The sequence below is a fragment of the Tenrec ecaudatus genome, chromosome 9 (assembly GCF_050624435.1).
Source record: "Tenrec ecaudatus isolate mTenEca1 chromosome 9, mTenEca1.hap1, whole genome shotgun sequence".
NCBI lineage: Eukaryota > Metazoa > Chordata > Mammalia > Afrosoricida > Tenrecidae > Tenrec > Tenrec ecaudatus.
The window spans coordinates 51,349,130-51,366,345 of record NC_134538.1 but is presented as its reverse complement, the minus strand read 5'-3'; the positions used below and the strand labels follow the sequence as shown (position 1 = coordinate 51,366,345).

At 52.4% G+C, this 17,216-nt stretch overlaps 1 protein-coding gene across 3 annotated transcripts in view; it reads left to right on the top strand.

Annotated features, from left to right (window-relative positions):
* Positions 1-379: 379 nt before the first annotated feature.
* Positions 380-17,216, top strand: part of CEMIP (cell migration inducing hyaluronidase 1) — a 160,348-nt gene continuing 143,511 nt past the window's right edge. For 2 of the 3 annotated variants that reach the window (XM_075558072.1, XM_075558071.1), the window contains exons 1-4: positions 704-1,589; positions 2,662-2,825; positions 2,910-3,064; positions 3,706-3,912. The gene's annotated coding sequence lies outside the window, so the exon portion shown is untranslated. Of the gene's footprint in view, positions 632-703; positions 1,590-2,661; positions 2,826-2,909; positions 3,065-3,705; positions 3,913-17,216 lie in introns of those variants that run through there. The other variant, XM_075558073.1, reaches the window with a different exon arrangement.

Below are 17,216 nucleotides of genomic sequence, written 5' to 3'. Positions count from 1 at the left end.
CTCAGGGGCGTTTTCTGCGGGTTCCGGGGGGGGGGTAGTTTGGGTGGAGGGGGGCTGACCCCCAGCGGTCCGACTGCGTGCCGTGGCTGTAGGGCCGGTCCACCCCGCCGAGTCCCGGGCTTCCAGCGCCCTCACCTGGCCACCAGGGGCTGGACCCGCCGGCGCGGGGCTCGCGGGGTGAGTCTGCGGCTCCCGCAGCGGCCGCCAGAGCTCGCCCGGGCCCGGCCGTGCGCACGGCCCCCGCCCCACTTGGGCTGCAGGGGGAGCTCGGCCGGGGCGGGTCGGTGGCGCGCCGGCGTCTGGGGCCGGCGGGGAGGAGTCAGCGAGGCGCTGCCAGCCCCCGGAGCCGCTATAAAAGGGGCGGCTCCGGCAGGCCGCCGGGCAGCGCGCGAGTGGAGCGCAGCGCCCTGCAGTCGCCCCGAACCCGGCTTGCACGAGCGTCTCAGGGGGCGTCAGCAACCGTGCACTGGAGGCGGCGGGACCCCGAAATCCCAGACGAGCTGCTTGCTCCCTGGATTGCCGACGCCCGGGAGCTCGCGGCGGCGCCAGTTCGGTGCGCGATCAGATCCTCCCGACAGCTGTGAGCTCCTGCCCCGCGAAGCGAGCATCTGCGTGGACCACCGACCGCGAGGTAAGAGGGCCGAGGCGGACGCGCCCAGGGCTGCGCTGGCAGCCTGAGGCTCGGAGGGGAGGGACGAGCCGGGTCCCCTGGCTCCACGGTGCGCGGGGAAAACACGAACCGTCGCCACTTCTGTCTGTCCGCCCACCCTGTCCTGCGCGGCAGGTCTGTGAGATACTCTGAGAGCGGGTAGCCCCTTTCGGGCGGCAGGTTCCGGGGGTGCGGGGGGTGCGGCGCGCCGGCGTTCCCCGAGCGCGAACCTTGCTTTCCCTGGACCATCCCCTTCTGGATGGCGCGTAGGGGCGGGAGGGCGAGCTTGCGCCCGGTAGTGTCTGGCGGACGAGGGTTTACGCTGCAGAGGGCCAGGTCGCGGAGCCCAGCTGATGGGAGGCCCGTGCACGCTGTCCGCTTGTGGGCGTGCGCCTGGCAACAGGTCCGCGCGCCTGCGGCGGCTTTCCCGGCACGGCACGGTCTTCCTTCTGGTTCGCGTCTCCGCCTCCCGTTGCTACCCGGTGGCTCGCGCATTCCCAAACAGCTCTGGGTACCCAGGGACGCTCTGGCGCCCGGCCGGGCGGAGGCAGTCGCCTTTCGGATGATCCCCCAAGGGCAAAAGCAGGTGTTTGGACTGAGATTGCAAACCTGGAAGCGCTGGAAGAGGGTTTTGCTTAAGGGACGTCGGATCCAGAGAGGGTCTCAAACTGGCAAAGGCAGGGACCTAGAAACGTGCAGGTCAGAGTGGTGGCGCCAGCTCGCCGCCCCGGAAGCGAAGGACAGTGACATTTTGGAGTGGACTCCACGGGACGTGTGTGCTCCGGAGCGCGATGCGCCAGTGATCCTCAGCCGCAGGCTGGCTTTAAGGGACGTCTCACAGAAAAGGAGAGTCGGCCACGACAGGCGTCCCAGGCGCACCGCCAGCAGCCAGAGTTTGCGGTCCGGAGTCCTCTCTTCGTGCAGCCGACGCAGCCCGCAGGTAAGAACTTCATTTCAAGTAAATCTTTTGATATGCGCGCCAGGGCCTGGCTGCAGCCCCTTCCCGGACGTGGTTAGCCCAGGAGTGCATTTCTCCTCCGGTGACTTGGAGAGCGACCCCGGGCGCGCCCTGGGGCGGGGAGCCGGCGGCTCTGCGTGGCCAGGCGCGGCGCCACCATGGACAGCTCCCAGACGCTTCCTTCGTTCCAGGTCTGCCTGTGGTCCTGGGTCTGGGGGAAAGTTGGGCGCTTTGCTCTGGGACCACGGAGCTGGGATACAGGAAACGAAGAGGGGGGCCTACTAGTCCTCTGGGGTCCTCGGCAATTTGTCCCGATGCGGTAGGAAACACTTGGCAAAGACTGTCCAGCTCACAGAAACCTGTGGTCTGTGACTGAGATCCTTGTTCAGCCAGCCGCCAATCACATCCTTTTTGCCGCATTCCCCGCCCGCCCCCCACCCCCGGGGCCACCACAAGGTGGGTGGGTGGGTGTGGGGGACCCCTGAGAGGTATTATGATTGTGCCACCTCAAGGTAGTGAAATCATTCCAGATCCAGTGGAGGCTGGCAGTGTTCGGGGCATATTATCATACATTCTGTTTCGTGAACATAGTATTGGGGAATATATTGACCTCATCGTTAGAGCAACATCATGGCGAAGAAATAACATAGGTCACATTTGAAGAGAAGGTTTGAATGCATTGGTAAAAACAGTTGTGCCGTTTTCAGCTGCTCAGTGTTTTCCCCAAAGTACATAACCAACTTACAGAGCTTCCTCTTAGTGCCTAATAGAGCGGGTTGCCTGGAAACAGGCTAGGAGAAGCTTGAAGAATCTATAGGGGTTAAATCTGTGCACCAAATAAAAAGGGTCCTCCCCTGGAAAGGAATTACATCGGATGGGGCTTTCCCTTTCGTCATCCCCATCGCTGCCGAAGTGTGCACCTGCCTTTGTTTTAAAGGCGCAAGAAATCCAGAGGGTCTGATCCTGTGTGTGACTGAGGTGACCCACTGAGAATTTTTTTTATAGCAAAACTCCCACCCTACCTTTTTCCCTTTCTCCCTCCTTGCGACAGCAGGTGTGACTTTGGAAAAGTCACATAATCTCTCTAGGATGCTTCCTTACCGAGAAAATGAGAATAACACAGTCTACCTTCGTTGCTATGAGAATCAAGTGACACAATGGAAACACTTAGCTCAGTGCTGAGCCCAGGGAATGCTCCCGAAATGGCAGGGATTCCAGGTATATTCTAAAGACACCCCCCCCCCCCCAGTTGTGTTCGCTCAACCCTCTGCGCACTCTCTTAACCTTGCCGCTGTTTGATAGGAACTCCAGCTGCAGCGCCTTTCACATTTGAGAGCCCGTTGACGGAATTGACGAAAAAGGTCCCAAGCCTCATTTAAAGAGGCATGGAAGGATTTTTGTGTGAGACACATCAGCTGCCGATTTTCCCACCAAACCCATTTGGAGGAAAGATACAAGTAAGCTATTTAAAAAGATATCATCACCACCGTCGGCGTCGGTACTTGATTTTTCCCTATTCCTTCTCCTCAGAGAATGTAGGCCCTCTGGGGAGGGAGGGGGGAACCGGGCCCTTTTGCTGAGCGGAGGCACTCCGGGGCCTGGCCTTAATGGCCCTCTGTGTGGCTTACTCCAGGGTGGCAGTAACTGTGCTGTGACAGACCTGCGCCTGGGGAGTAGGCAGGACCCCCCTAGTCTTCCGTGCTTGTGCCGTGCCTAGCTCAGAGACCTTGATCAGGCCACTGTTTGCCTGGAGCCTGGGATGGGTGCTTGGTTTCAGCTGGATTTAAGGGACTCTTCCTTGTGCTGGCTTTAAGGGACTCTTCGTTGGTCCTGTGGCATCTGCTGTTGGTGGCAGTGTCAGAGTGGAAATTGGGTTTTGCCTGGTAGAAACTACTGTTAGGCCGTGTCATGTGTCATGGAAATTGGGATAATGACGCTTCAGGGTGCCTGATTTCTCTGATAAAATTCTTCTCCAGACAGTGAGAGGGTGGCAAAGAGAGGACGCAGAGGAAGCGGAAAGGAGAGAGAGGCTGCAGGCGTGACGCTTTTTGCTGGTACGCCATCCTGGGGTTCTCAGTTTCCTCCTTTGTCTTCGTAGTCCGCCAGAAAGGATCTTAGCTCTCTCCATCTGCAAGGAGTGGCGCAGAAGGATGCAGTCTGCGGATGCGGCAGCCCTTTTGTGACTCGCATCTACTTCGGGACGAGAATGGAACAGGTGGACACCACCCCTGGCCGACCTCGAAGACCTGGCTCTTTTCTCTGGACCCCCACGCAGGTTCCAGTTTCCAGCACACATGCCTTTCTGGTAAGAACCCTGTCTTGCTTCAGACCAGTGTGGGAGTGCGGGGCCAAAGTGGGGCCGAACAGGTGTGAGTGGTGTCTAGGAACCCGTTCCTGGGTCCTGGGGCATGGTGCTAGCAACGCAGTGCCTGAGTGCCTGGGACATAGGGATCAAATGACAAGAGCAGCACTCAGCAGCGATGGGATGGGAAGGGTGAATTCACTCACTCTCCTCAGCCTCCTTTGAAGCCTGCCGCTAAGTGACCCCTTTCAGTCCCTCCTCAGGTGTCTGCAGTTTCTGCACTATCTCATGGGATCTATGCAGTTTGCATTGGCAGCTCAATCTCGAAAGAGAACTGCAGGCATATGGATTGGGTTCCCACAAGGAAACAATGTTTGGCTGCACCCATATCTAGGAAAAGTCTCAGGTGTCACCCGAACATTTCTTTCTACCTGATGTCAAACCCCTGATGCTTGATTGTAACGGGGTCCTGCGTCAGCTCTCTCTGTATCGCTTGGTTTTGACCATCGGGTGGAGGCAGTGCCAAATTCTTTGATGGTGAATGGGATGGGGTCACATTCTTCCCCTCTCAGTCTGGTTAGGTTGATGGGAGGATGGGAGTGGCAGTGGGCACTGGAGTGGGTGAGGGAGCCACTGGACACAGCTCTGCCAAGTTTCTTTGTTCTATCCTGCCAGCTGCTCAGCTAGGCCTGGCCTTCTCCTCCCAAGAACCTGGCACCTTGGAACTTTGCACAATGGAAGAGGCTCAGGGAGGATTATTATCCCAGCCCGGTCCCTCTGGAGGCCATCCTTGCCTTTCTGCTAGTTCCCCAGCCTTGTCTTGTCCCTGTCTGCTCTGGTGCCAGACTTTATTCAAATGTGGTTCTTCAGAAGAGAGCCTGCTTGCAGAGAGATGTCATTAAATATAGATGTGCTTTCTGCTTCGTTCCCTTTGTGCCAGTAAACCCGGTCTTTGAACTGGTGTGGGCTGACAGAGCAAAATGAAGATGTATCAGAATTTGTGAGATGTGGCTTCCTGGACTGATAACCAGAAGGGAAAGGATTTTGGGTGGAAGCCCTGAAGTAGGAGACTCTGAAGAGGCATAGTGAGCCCTTTCCGGAGCCTCACACAGGATGTTGGCCTATTGCCCAAACCCCGGAGTGACCTACATTCACAGTGGTGCCATCTTTGAGCAGGGCACCATTGTTTCAACCCAGTCAGCCAAGAGGCTGGGTTGCTATGCAATGAGCTTACCGCCTCTTTTTTTTTTTTTAAGAAGGAGATTATTTTTCTAGGTTGATACTGTCCCTCCATCTGGCTATTGTTAAAGGCACCCACATTTTGAAAATTCCCCTTTGCTCTTGGGCTTCACTCCATTGGCCATGACTGTGCTGGAAAGAACAGGTTCAAAGCGCTGCAGCAAAGACATACCCCATCCAGCTGGGAGGGTTGCTGCCACTCTTCCTTCCCTCTGCTGCCCTTTCCCAGGCTTGGCTCTGGGAATCCCGATTTCCCCATCCCATTTCCTGCAGGTGAGTAAGCTTCAACCCCGGACGGACATTTGGGCTCTTTGCAATGGAAAACTATTGAGGAAATCTTGAATCTTCTTCATCCAAGGCAGCGTGGTGGCACATTTAGGTTGACCTTGAGTTTGATGTACGTGGACCCTATTTGTGTCATTCTCTGAGTTGCCCAAGGGAGAGTTTAGCTCTGAGGCATTCGCTGTTCCAGGGGAGCGCCTCGAGAGGGCTGGTCCTCCTGATGCATGAACATCTGGGCCAGTCAGATCCTGCTGCCTGTTAGGCCTCTCTGGGGCCGGGAGTTCATGCCGATGACCTTGATCTTTGTGCTTGGACACAGCCCTGGGTCTGAGGCAAGGACAGTGGTAGAGAAGACAGGCGTCCTTTCTGGGGCTCTGCCCCTCACAGGTGGGCACTACAGAGTGTTCTTGGGAAATGGATTTGAAGATGAAGGCCAATTGTGATCTCTTCCCTACCTGGTCTCATCATGTGACTTTGGCTTCGCTGATCTCTGGTTAGGTTCATCACCTGTAAACTGAAGGGCTTAGGCTATGCCAGGAAGCCCTGGTGGTGTAGTTGTGTCGGGCTGCTGACTACAAGGTCAGCAGTTTGAAACCGACAACCCACTCTATAGGAGAAAGACGAGGCTTTCGACTCCCGTGAAGAGTTATGGTCTTGAGAGTCCACAGGGGCAGTTCTGCCCGGTCCTGCAGGGCTGCTCTGAGTGGGAAACAACCCCATGGCAGTGAGCTTGCTTTTGGTTTTACGAGACACCGGTGCTTCATTAACGTTAATATGCAAATAACCATAGGGTACTTGTTCAAATGCACGTTTTGATCAGCCAGGTTTGAGGTGGAGGCCGAGGCTCTGCATATCCAATATGGTTCCGGGGTTGCTGGCAGGGGGCAGCGCCCGCCCTTTGAGCTGCGAGAGTGGAGACCGCTGCTGAGTTTGCGAAAGTCTGTCTCTCAGGGGTGCAATCTGCCCGTGTCTGAGGCTCACGTAGATGGGACCCAGCTGGCCTGTGCTCTCCTAATGACCCTCCAACGACCCTTCTAATGGTTGGACACAAGTACTGTCACTCTTAAACCCTCTTATCTGTAGACTAAATATCTCCAGTTCCTTAAGTTTCCCCCTTTCCCGGCCATAATCAGTTTCCTGACGTTCCCTGGGCCGAGCTACTTTTAAGTGCAAGGCCATTGAGCAAATGGTGACTTATCTTTGCCTGGTTGAGGGATCGGCGTGTAATTTCGATGGCATTAAGAGATCACTGGGGGAATTTCATTCAACTTTGGTTCCAGACACAGAAAAATGTATGTTTATATCATTCAAACAGCCCTACTTGAGACTGCAACCTTTTTTTTTTTTTTAGCTCAAACATGTCATTTTAAGTGCACTTATCTCCCTGTGGCATTTCTGTGAGATGAGCTGGTTATCACAAATGCATTCTGGTTATTAGTTCAAGTTCAAGGTGCTGGTGGGAACGTGGGTTCTGTCATCCACCACCACACCCTGAAGCAGAAAAGAGAGCCTTCTTTTATATATCAGACCCCTTGGCAGCCCTGAAAGCCCCCGGGGTAGCAGAGTGGGACATGTGGTCCCTGCCCTTGAGGAGCTGACAGCCTGGTGGGGAGGACACCTAAGTTAGGAGTTGTGTCCGTTAGGACCCTCCAGAGACAAGGACATTCAGAGAGACAGGTCAGGCAGGAGTCATGCGGGCGGGTTGGGAGTGGCGGCGGGCATGGCAAGGAAAGGAAGAGACAGTTAGCTCAGTCAGAGACAGTCCCTGGAAGGAGAGGATTACCGAGAATTGTCAAGGGTGTTTTGGTCAGGTACGTGTGAGACTTAGGGAACAGAGTCAGTTCAGAAGGCATTTTATACATGGGTACCAGTCTGGAAGCCCAAACAGGTCTAGACATCTCACCTTCTGCAAACTTCTCAGGTGCACAAAACTCCTTACCTGCCACAGGTGTGTGAAGTCCCTTGCCAGCCCGGACCTTGGACTGCCCTTGAAGAAGTGAGAGCCCTACTGAGCAGCTTGTAGGTCTCTGAGGGACTTGAGCCCTCCAGACTAGTGGCTTAAAAATGACTTTAACCATAAACATGTGTTTTCCAGTGACATCTTACTAAATCCCAATGGATTTTGTAAGAATGTAAAAAATGGTACCAGTTAAGTTCGATTTCTACAGACCTGGGGTCCTGAAGACCTCCGCCCTGGGGGATTTAATCTTATTTCTGACGCCTATATTAATAGTGTTATCTTCGTTTTATTGTGTGTGGGTTAAAAATAATTATGCTCTGTACTTTTGGGACAGATCCCTGGTTTTGGGGTCAACTATTTTCAGTGAAATAAATCCTGAGTTATTCTGTATGTGAGAATCCCTTTCTAACAAATCCCTGATTCTGTGGGAGGAACACGAGACTGAGGGCTGGTCTAGAGATCTCCAGCCATAGCTGACGTCCAAACAACAGTCACAGCAACTAACCAGGTGCTGCCATTAGTCAATTCCAACTCACAGCCACCCCTGCTAACCACAAGGTCGGCAGTTTGAAACTACCAGTCGCTCCTCAGGAAGAGAAAGACAGTGCTTTCTACTCCCATATAGAGCAACAGTCTAAGAAGCCCACCAGGGCAGCTCCACCCTGCCCTCGCGAATCACCTTGAGTGGGGATCGGCTCCACAGCCAAGAGTGAGAAGACTGGGCAAATTCTATCCAGGATCTGGTGTCTCTTTTCCTGCGTGCCAAGCATGTGAGTGCAGATGGTTTTGAAAGTGGCCTTTGAGAAGGGTGTTGTCGGTGGGAACAGAGAGACTGTACTTTCTAAGCCCAGGGTATGGAGGGACAACTCCAGTCTGTGGAGGTGGCTTCCGTGTGACTTACATGGTACTCTCATCCGGGAGGAACTTGCTACCCAACCCCCAAAGGCAGCCCGGCCCCATCCTCGCCAAGATCAGCAGTGCCCATCCTGGGGACTAAACCAGCTCTGAAAACCTAATTATAGGAATTATTATTATTTAAATAATTTTATTGGGGGCTCGTACAACTCTCTGTACAATCCATCCAGCCATCCATTGTGTCAAGCACATTTGTACATTCGTTGCCATCATCATTCTCAAAACTTTTTCTTTCTACTTGAGCCCTTGGTATCAGCTCCTCATTTTCCCCTCCCTCCTCCACCCTCCCTCAGACAGTGTAAGTAAGACGTGAAATTTATTTTTGTAAACGATAGGCATTATTTTAGATGATGAACACAAGACATGTGAGACCTAAAGAATTTAGAAAATTGGCAGAACCCCAACCAAGGTAGGGGGGAGATTGGTCCCCACACCCTGCCAGGCTGGGCACCTGCAATTCCTGGGGGGTTAGTTCTGCCTGCTGAGCCTCATGCAGCAAACCCCTTGGTGAACTGGGCAGTTTCAGCCGGAGGCTGGGGTGTCGGGGGGTGCTCAACAACCTCATAGTGGGTGCACAGATAAGAGCATGGTGGGGACTGAGAGGGGGATGACTGTCCCCTGGTTAAGGGCTGCCATCGAAATGGGCATGCCCTGCACCGAAGACTTCACTCTCAAACCAGGCGGTTCAACTCGCCCTTCCTCCACTGCTCCTTACGCATTGAGCCTGGGCTGGTCACAAGTGACCATGGACCTTGACCTTGACCATCGAGCTGTCCGGGCGGGGTGGTGGCAGGGATAATCCTGTGAGGTGGGCCTGCTGCCAGGTCCTCTCACTCCCAGTGTGCTCTCATGACCTCCTCGCCCAAGGGGCTATGCGTGTCCCACTGGGAGATGAGGACATGGAGGCCCCAGGCTATAAAGCTGGTGACAGGAGCACCCCCCTTGGGGATTGTCCAGTTCCAGGTCCACTGTGCTTCTCATCTGCCCTTTTCACCGGGCCCTTGTCTGAGCTGGGTGGTGGGGCCCTGGGTCCCAGCTTGATCTCCTGGGAGCTGCTGCAGACACCCACAGGCGTCTTCCCTGAGCCCTGGTCTCCAGAGCCTCCCAGGCACCAAAGCTGGTCTCTCCTGCCCAAGAGAGGAGCCAGTGAGGGCCGGGAAGAGGTTTGGGCAAACCATGAAAACAAACTTTTTAAAACAAATGTTTTTTCTTTCTTTCTATGACATCCTATTTCAAAGCCGACTGTGTTGCCGAAAGTTTGGGCTTAAAAAAACCCCAGGCTGCATGCCTAAGTACTTTCCTCTCCTTTCCACGTCTGTTTATGTCCAGAGGAATCCGATCCATCTGCTTCGGATCCATTTCCATATACTCAGCAGAAGGTTGCTTTCCACCATGTTGCTGAGCTGTGCGGGCGCCTCCCTCTGAGCCTCTTCCCGTCCTGCAGGCCTTTCTCTGGGAGGACCTGCGCTCACGTGCAGGTGGGGGCTGGGGGTGGAGATCTCGGGGCAGGAGGCAAAAGAAAGAAATACAGACCTCGTGTTTGTATTTACTTCCTGGATCGTCGGTTCAGCATAGGTTATTTATTTATTTTTATTATTAAAACATTTTTTTTCAGCATAGGGTTTTTGGACATGAATTATGATTTCTTTCAATAGCGCACTAAAATAGCCTTTTACCCGATCTTATTTTGCAGCCCGTGTAAGCGCTCTCCTTGTCTCATCCTCATCCAGGCCGCAGGGGGGGGGGGACTCTCGCCCCGGGCCCAGGGTTTCTCTGGGGGCTCCTGGGTGGCACGAACCCACTGAGCTTGCTGCTAAGGTTGGAACGTGTGGGGCCTCCCAGGGGCATCTCAGAGGAAAGACCCGGTGCACAGTCTCTGCAGACGAAGCCCGTGTCAGCCTAAGGCACAGGGTCGCTGGGGCTTGGAAGCGTTGGGGTCCCGGGGTAGGTTTCTCAGAGGGTTTACTCTGGTTGAAAGGTAAAAGCTGCGGCACGAGGGTGTTCTTTCTCTTTCTTTTCCTCTTCATAGGATGCACAGATGGGTGACAGCTACCTGGCAAATAAGCTGTGCAGAGGCTGAAGCCGCCTCCCATCGGAATTTGGAGTGTAGGGCTCATATGGAATGTGGACAGGGGAGACAGTGAGGAGTGGCAGACAGACTGAGTCTGTCTTTCCTTCTGTCTTTCGAAGGGGGCAGGGTGCTGGTGTCCTGCAGTAGACTGATGGACCGTGAAGGGGGTGTGGAAGCGGGGGGCATTTCCTGCCTTCTCTGGTACCTAGGGCCCCGTGAGTTGACCGGACGGCCCACGAACCAACACAGTGGTCCAGTGGTTTGCAGATTCCGATGGGCTGACTCGTCACCATCTCTGCGATTTCGTAACAGTTTCTGGAAGTCATCAGATGTCTGCAGCAGTCCCCGGTGGTGAAGGAGAAAGCACTAGCAGGGTTTGGTTGGGGCCTTGCGGCATGCCAGTGTTTCTCTCTGCATGAACGATGTCGTGAACGTGGGAAGCATAGCCAGCGTGGCTACTGTTTCTTGGGTCCCCAGCTTGGAAGCGGCCCAGAGAGCCCTCCTGACCCCGTCAACTTGTGGGTTTTGTTGCTATGCATGAGCTCTCCAGGTGGCTGAGCCGGAGAGCTGGAAGCTGTTTCCCCTTTTAAAGTCCTCGAGTAACATGGTGACCACTGTAAACACACGCTGGGTTCTTCCGACGAGGACCGGGTTTTAGTTCGGTTTGTTGTTGCAAAGTAGCTTCGCGTCACAGAAGAACCCGGATGAGCTCCGCGCTTACTTCCCCTTCTTCGGGAACCACTCGGACCAGTGTTCAGATCTGACGGGTAAGCAACCCGGAGGCTTGTGAAGGCTGTGGTTTGTCTTTGAGATTTTAAAATAATTTTTATCATTAATATGATTTCCCTTTCGTTTGTGAGCTATGACACATACGAAGGACAAGATATTCTATGTGGGTACATAGCCCTTCCCTCAGAGCAGTCACAGGGCCCCTGTAGTGCTTCCTCAGCACTTCTTTCTCTTTCCGTCTCTTCTTCCCATCCTCCCATCATCCCTCCCTCCCTCCCTGTCCTCCCCTCTCCCCCTGAAAACCTTTATTCCTTTATCCCAGCTGTTCTCAACCTGTGGGTCGTGACCCCTTTGGAAGTCGAATGACCCTTTCACAGGGGTCTCCGGATTCACCACAGTGGCCAAATTACAGTGATGAAGTAGCAATTAAAATAATTTTATGGTTACGGGGGTCACCACAACATGAGCAACTGTATTAAAGGGGCGGCATGAGGAAGGTTGAGAACCACTGTTTTATAGGAATGGTATCCTGAGCTATTTTTTCTTCATGAGATTTAATAACTTTGCTGAGCATAATGTCTTCCCAATTGGTCCATGACAGGAGGTGTTTGACAGACGCATCGTTGTTTTGCATGGCTGCATAATATCCCGTTGTGTGGCTGTACCGGAGTTTATTGATCCTTTCCTCCCCACAGGTTATAATTTTTTATCGTTTCCTTCTTTTGCTGCTATAGGTCACAGGGGTCCTCAAACTATGGCCCGCGGGCCACATGCGGCCCGCCGAGGACATTTATCCAGCCCTCCGGGTGTTTTTGCCGCCGCTGCCTGCCCTGCTTAGCAGTCGACTTGTCTGGTGTGCATAGGAATTTGTACATTGTTTTTTTTTTCAACCTCCAATGGTCTGAGGGATAGTGAACTGGGCCCCTGTTTAAAAAGTGTGAGGACCCCTGCTCTAGGAATTTCTGCGTAAAACATGGGATGGGTGTGCATTTATCTGTTTGTCTTTTTGTATTTAATTTCTTTAGGGTCTCCCAAGCAGAGAGACTAAAGGGTTGTGTAGCACGTCTGTGCAGTTGTTTAAGGAAGTGCCAGGCTGTTTCGCATCGTGGTTGTACAGTGCTGCAATTCCTCCAGCAATGTGGGAGTGTGCCAATCTCTCCATGTCCTCTTCAGTGTTTATTTATTATCTCTGTGTTTGTTGGTTTCCGCTTGTGTTTTGCTCAGTGTTAGTGTGAGGTGGTATTTCATTGGTATTGTAAATTAAATTTCTCGTATAGCTGAGAACATGAGCATTTCTTCCTATGATTGTTGGCCTCCTGCCATCTTTAGTAAATTGTCTATTCATGCCTTGTGCCCATATTTTGATTGGGCTATTTGTGTTTTTCTTATTAAAGGTGTTGTGGTGTTCTGTAGCTTTTTGAAATTAACATTTGATTTTATCTATCATTGCCCCCAATTTCCCCCCACTCTGTGGGGTCTCCTTTCACTCTTTTGATGAAGTCCTTTGATGTACGTAAATGCCATATTTTAGACTTCTGTTTGGTCTTTCATAGTGTGGGTATTTTTCATTATGTTCCATAGTATATTTATGCCTTGTATTACGGTCCTTAAGTTTGTCCCTTTTTTCCCATTTATTATTGCTATGGTTCTAGGGATTACATTTAGGTCTTTAATCCATCTTGATTACATGGTACAAGGAGGTATGGATCCTGTTTCATTCTTTGCAGATAGAGATCCAATTTTTCCAGCACCGTTTTTTAAAAAGACTACCTCTCCCCCAGTTCATGCATTTTAGTTCTTTATCAAAGATTGGGTGTCTGTAGGTGCTTGGATGGATTTCTGGGTCCCCTGTTCTAATCCATTGGCCTATCTATCCATCATTGTACCCAGACCAAGCTGCTTGGGTTACTGCTGGTACGAGGTTCATTTTTCCCCACTTCAAACATTTCCATATACAGTTACTCCTGCATGCTTTAAGCTATTTTTATATATCAAAAACATCGATGCTTCTACTGAATCCTGCTCAGTGAGCATGAACTTGAGCTTCTGCTCTGTTGAGGTGGTTTGAAGACCCCATCTCTCCAAGGTCAGGGGAAGAGAGAGAGGAAGAGCCCCGTTTGAATGGTGCTTGCTGGGTTCATGGAGGGCCTTCTGGTGGCCAGTCTGGAAATGTAGTGCAGGAGACTGGTTCCCCTCCAGTGTGGAGTGCAGGCCGGCTCGGCTCTCAGCCACTGCCCAGTGTGACAGAGAGCCATTTCTTCATCTGGGACAGGACGCCCACCTAGGCCCAACGGCAGACTCTCTGTCCTGGTGTTTTAGTCCCAAGGGCTGGCCATCATAGGTAAAACCAAAACCTAACTCAATGCTGCCGAGTAGACTCAGATGCACAGTGTCCCGATCTGCTCCAGGGTCAAACTGCTGTGTGAGGCCTTCGTAACAGTGGCCTTTACAGAAGCGAATCACCAAGCCTTTCTTCCGTGGTGCTGCAGGGTGGCTTTGAACCACCCACCTCTTGCATAGGAGCCAAGAGTGAACTATTTGCACTGCTTAAGGACCTGCTTCATGTGGCTGTCAGTAGCTATGGAGTTGCTACACCTCCTGGTGACCCACCCGGCGTGCTGCCCAGCTATGCTGCTTCCTAGGGGTTTCCAGGCTGTGACCCTTCAGAAACTTATGGCCAGGTAGGTCTTTGGAGACACCTCAACATTGGATTTGAGCTGCCAACCTTATGGCTAGCCATGAACTGCCCAGCTGTTTGCCCCACTCTGGGCCTTCTGGGACCACCATCGTAGATACATAAGCATTTATTGAATACAAAAATGATTGAGTCCTATGCCAGAACCCCTGCCCCAACCGGTGCATACATTGCTGGCAGGGTGAATTTGATGCTGACTCTTGGATATCTGCTCTGGGAAATGATGGCACAAGACAGTAATACAGTAAAGAGCCTGCCAGCCTCTTTCCTGGGGCTTCGGACTCCTGCGGCCCCATGGCTATTCCTGGCTTTATTATTGATATCCAGTGTTTATCAAGCACTTACTAAAGTTAGTCATGTTGTACAAAAACATCAGCCCATTGAGTCCTCCGAGCTCAGTGGCATCGCCTCTACTCCTCATGAAGACTTGGTGAGGTGCCGGGACTCACTAGGGTCTCACTTTCGGCCACCTTAGTTCTCACCTGGGATCTGGTGAACTTGTGTGAGCCCACACGTGCATGCTCCTCATACTGACTGACACGCTCAATGCTTCGACGTTGGGCAAGCGTGTTTAGAGGGACAGCGTGGTGTCAATGAAGAGGAAGGGCAGTCAAGTGCACTAACGTGAACCCATCCATTCTTTCTGGACACGCGGGATTCAGAAATGAGTCCACTGTGTCTTCCTGCAGTGGAGAAGCCCCTGGTCTAGTTGGAGAGACAGACACAGACAGCTATTCAGCTAGGGTGAACCAAGCCATCTATATATAGAAGCAGAGAGATGATACATAACCTCTACAAGGGAAAGAAAGTTGTGGAAGCTCAGGTCCTGAAAGAAAGTACAACTTGCTGGCCAGAGAGGGGAGAGGACAGACTCACCTGAACTAAATGCAGTGAATCTAGAGAATGTATATTTAGGGAAGGGCAAGGAGTTCTCTCTGAATGAGATCATAAAGGTGGGGCCAGGTGGCAGTGGTACTGAGTCAGGAGTTTGGATTCTAGTCTGGGTGAAGTTGAGGTGGATCTGGATTTGATGAGTAGGGTATTAGCTCATTGCTCCTGGTGGCATATGGCTGGACGTGACTCTTGCTGGCCTGGCTTCCTCCCTCCCCAAAGTGATGCTGTGGGCACGAAGGGCATTGCAGAAGGGCATTGTGGTTGCTAGGATTCAGCAAAGACCCATCGCCCATCAGGAGGACTGCTCTGCCCAAAGCCAGTTCCTGGACAACAGGGAATAAAGGCAATGGGGAGAGCATCAAATCGGACATGTTTCAGGGGGGTTTGTGGCCCGAGTCGTTACCAGCCTGAGGTCTGATCCTTCTGCAGGTCAGGGTCCAAGTCTTTGAAGAAATCATTCTGGGCTGACCATCTTGAGCCCCGATCTTGCACTGCCTTTGAGGTGGGCCCATGTCTGTTCCGCATACCCTGCCTCAGAGCTGGGTCAGAGGCCTTTGTGCTAATAGCATGTTGGCTAAGAGGTTTTGCTCCATCAATTCTCGGGTAAATTCCTAACCGGTCTTGTTTACCTGACCTACAGCAGAGGTGAGGGAAGGCGAGTGGGAAGAAGGACTGGGTTTTAGGAGGAGTCATCTTTGGAAAGGAGGGGGCAGTTGCCATGAAGGATACTGGTCCCGTTCAAGGTGGGATTTATTTTTCCCTTAATGGAGATTTTTAAAAAAAACTCAGCTGAACTCCCGGAGTGTCCATCTCTTCTCTGCCATTGTCACTAGACACCCAGGCAGTTCAGACAAACTGAACCCATCCACAGGGCCACCCCTGTGTCCAGCACTCTTCTCGGTCCTCAAGCAAATCTAAGAGTGCCCACCAGGTGATTAGAGGGGGGATGAGGTCACCGAGCCCTGGGGCTCTGCCATCCAATGCTAGCGTTGCTAGGTGCTGAGAACCACAGAGAGATACCGCCCAGCACTGTGCCATCCTCCCAAGTGTCTGTGGAGCCCAGTGTCCTGCCAGCGGTCAGTCTATCTCATTGGGGGCCTTCCTCTTTTTCCCCAGACCCTACCTTCCTTTCCAAGCGTGGGGAGAGTATGGCTGGGGGAGCGACTTGATGGCAGCTCCGGGGTGAAAGTTGACTTGTCGACTAGAATGGAAAACAAACCGGAGTGCCACTTGGTGCCCTTGTCTGAGTTCCTGAACTGGCCCCAGTTACAGTTGGACCCACCTCAAGCTTGTCTCGTGGTGTCATCAGGCTGTTCCGACGCAGTGACCCGACGTCGCCGAGTAGAACTGTACCACAGACTGAAGGGTTTCCGGGTCGCCAAGTCTGTCACCTGTGGGGCCCCTGGGTGGGCTCAAACCACCAACCTGTGATTAGAGACACAGATTTTTATTCTTGATGCCAACAGGGCTCCCTCTCCTATCTCAGCAGAAGAGTGAGGTTACACACCTGCCGGACCCACCTCCACGCGACTGTCTTCTCTCCCAGAAGGCTTCCCTCTGCTTGCCTGTCTCATCCAACCCCTTAATCCTCCAAGTCACTGCAGCCACCTGATGGTGCCCGGGGGCGGAACAGGCCCTGGGGAGGCAGCCGTGGAGACCCCGGGCCGAGTCGCTCCCTGCCTTCCCAGAGATGGCAGGTGAGAGCAGCGCTGGCCAATAGACACGCCAGATGAGCCACAGATGCAGCCTTATTTTTCTTCCACAACCCTATTTTAAAAAGAAACAGGTGACCTGAATTCTAACCATGCCCTTTATGTAAGCATGTCTCTCCAAACTATCACCATTTCGGTGAGAAAGCAATAGAGAAGTATTCATGAGATGATTTGCATTCTTTTGTCACATGAGTTTCTCTGAAACCAGGGTGTATTTCACACTGACATCCCATCTGAATGTAGACAAGATGCAGGCCTCCCTCACTATGTCCCACTTTGCTGATATTGCTATATCTATCTATCTATCTATCTATCTATCTATCTATCTATCTATCTATCTATATATCTAATCTGTCCATCCATCCATCCATCCACGCATAGAAGGTTGGCAGCAGCCCCATGGGGTTCAGCAAGGCAATCAGTGCTTTTGTTTTTTCTCCAATAGCAGGAGCTCACTTCGTGTCTCCGGGTCACATGTTTCTAATTTGCATGATAATGTATGCTTTTGCATACTGTCATAATTGAGAGCTGGGAAGGTTTAGGCTGGTGAAGCACGGTTGGAGACACAAGGACATGATCAAGCAGGAAATCCTGCACCCTTCCACAGGGAGTTACTTCATTCCTGACTTCTTGAAACACACCAATTGCTCCCCCCACCCTACCACCAATTAATTTTCATTGCTCCAGGGATTTCAGTTATTCTCTGTAATGGAGGATAAGGTACAGAATGGCTTCTGATGCACTTTGAAATTTACTATTGTACTTATACAGTTTGGACCAAAACAATATTTCCATAAGGAAGTGCTTTAA